Genomic DNA, 2,142 nt, shown 5'->3' with positions numbered 1-2,142 from the left:
GGTGCTTTACTTTGTCATGTTTGACCTTCCATCATATAGTCACTAGTGTTTTAGCAATCTTTCTAGATTCTCCCATCATTTATTGTTACACTATGCACACTGTTATGGATTTCATTGTTGTATTTCTTATTATGAAATGTGTGAAAATTGCATTCCTTCCTAAGTGTATGTGTGTGTGTGTGTGATTTTTTAAAATTTTCTTTCGCAGAGAAAGTGCAAATACAGTCCCCCATTATCACAAATTGTGTGGTTGAGTTTCACACATTTGGGGAAATCACAGGGTCAGCATTCTGGAGTACAATGAATAAATCTCGCCCTGGGGAAAACCACCTTCATCATGGTATCTCCCCCGCCAGGTAAGTATATGTGTATGATCTTTAATTCATTTTATTAAAACATATTATCTAGAAGAGGAATAATACTGATGTGAGAATTAAATATGCATATTTTTAAGGTAATGAAAATAACAGTGCTTTAGAATCACTTTTATTTTTATGCAAAAAAACCTCAGGAGTCTAAGAAAATTAAAAAGCTATTAGAGCTTTATCTAAAATGCAAACATTTAAAGAACAATACACTGTCTGTGATTAATGACCAATCCTCCCGAACACAAGATTTTCAGCGTCATAATTGAGTATGAAGTGAGATGAGCTGACTTGATCAGAACAGGAGGTCACCCAAAGAAAGACAAGGAAAATTATTTAGTCAAGGCTCCTGTGCTGTTATTAAAATCTATCATTGTAATAAAGTAGAATCTCACATCCTGACAATACCCAAAGGTCCTTATCATACCAAGGGCTAGCAGGTGTCTTCACTATTCTCCAGATCAAAAAAGATTTCAAAATGTAGTATGAAGAACTGAAATTATGAATAGGTGGTATTAGAATAAATTATGAAGTCAGCAGTAAGGTTTCTTATTTTCATTTTCTTTCACCACTACCTCTCTCTCTGTCTCTCCTCTCACTTCTCTTTCTCTCTCTTTCTCTCTCTGTCTCACACACACACACACTTTACTTGATCATCTCATTTGGTAAAAAGAGGAGTTCTTAACTTTCTATTAGACAAGAGTCTGAAGGTCATCAAGTTCACAGTGCCTGTGTCCATCACATGTTCATTCTCTCCCTTCACAGCCATCTAATAATCTCTTATATTTTTAATTTCCCTCTTATCCATAGTATCTGTTTCCTAGACCTTTTTCTAAATGTTTAAATCTCCATCACTTTTAAGAAGTATGGAGTCTTTCTTATTGCCTGGGTTAGTGCACTCTGGAAAGCAAGCCCACGTTTGTTGAAACACTCTTGTTTGTCTTTACAAATTTTTCAACATAAACTCCATTAATTAACTTGACTCTGGCTTTAAAGTTTCTCTTTTAAGTCACTTTATTTCAGAAAACAGGGTAGAAATTGGATAACTTCATTGCGCCCTCAATGTTTTTATCTCGTCTTCCTTTAAAGATTTAACTCCATGTCAGTTATCACTCTTTTGTCTTTCTCATTCACCTATAAATTCCATTGCATTTGTGCCTAAATTTTGAACCTGGTGTTATACTACAAACTGTTACATTCTATTAAATTTGCTTTATACCAATTTGAAATTAGAACTTTTATAGTAATCTAAATGTCAGAAACTGACCTACTAAGAAATAAGTACTTACTTGAAGTCCTACTTTCAGTTGGTGCTACTGTTGGAATTCTAAAACCAAAAATGTCTGATTCTAGAGGCTGACCTATGGACCAGTAGCTCCATACCATCTATTTACTTCCTCATAATATATTTTTAAACAAACACACCATAGAAAGGAAAGCTTTAGTAGTTCCCAATAAATGACTAAAAAATAAAATCAATGATAGTTCTCTATTGCTCATCTTAGCTCTACTTTCTTGTATACTTGACCAAGTTTTTCTTCTCTTTATTGTATGTCTCTGAGGATTATTCCAGCATTAGATCATCTAATAATATACACCATACCAAAGTATTTTATTTATGTCACCTACTTTGTCTTCCCCTTTTTTACTCACTCCTTTTAATTATTACCCCCTTCATTTTATACTGCCTAGCTTTGATTGAATTGACTTTCATAGTATCATAATTACTTATATTCTGGTAATTAAAAAATGTATTTCTCCATGTCCTGCACATTTT

At 33.4% G+C, this 2,142-nt stretch overlaps 1 non-coding gene across 1 annotated transcript; it reads right to left on the bottom strand.

The window, feature by feature from the left end:
• Nucleotides 1–204: 204 nt before the first annotated feature.
• LOC141411067 (U1 spliceosomal RNA) lies at nt 205–364 on the bottom strand. Its single transcript, XR_012435927.1, has one exon. It is a non-coding gene; the product is annotated as a U1 spliceosomal RNA (small nuclear RNA).
• Nucleotides 365–2,142: the final 1,778 nt, after the last annotated feature.

This window comes from Castor canadensis, chromosome 9 (genome assembly GCF_047511655.1).
Source record: "Castor canadensis chromosome 9, mCasCan1.hap1v2, whole genome shotgun sequence".
Lineage (NCBI taxonomy): Eukaryota > Metazoa > Chordata > Mammalia > Rodentia > Castoridae > Castor > Castor canadensis.
This window is presented reverse-complemented; position numbering and strand designations above follow the sequence as displayed.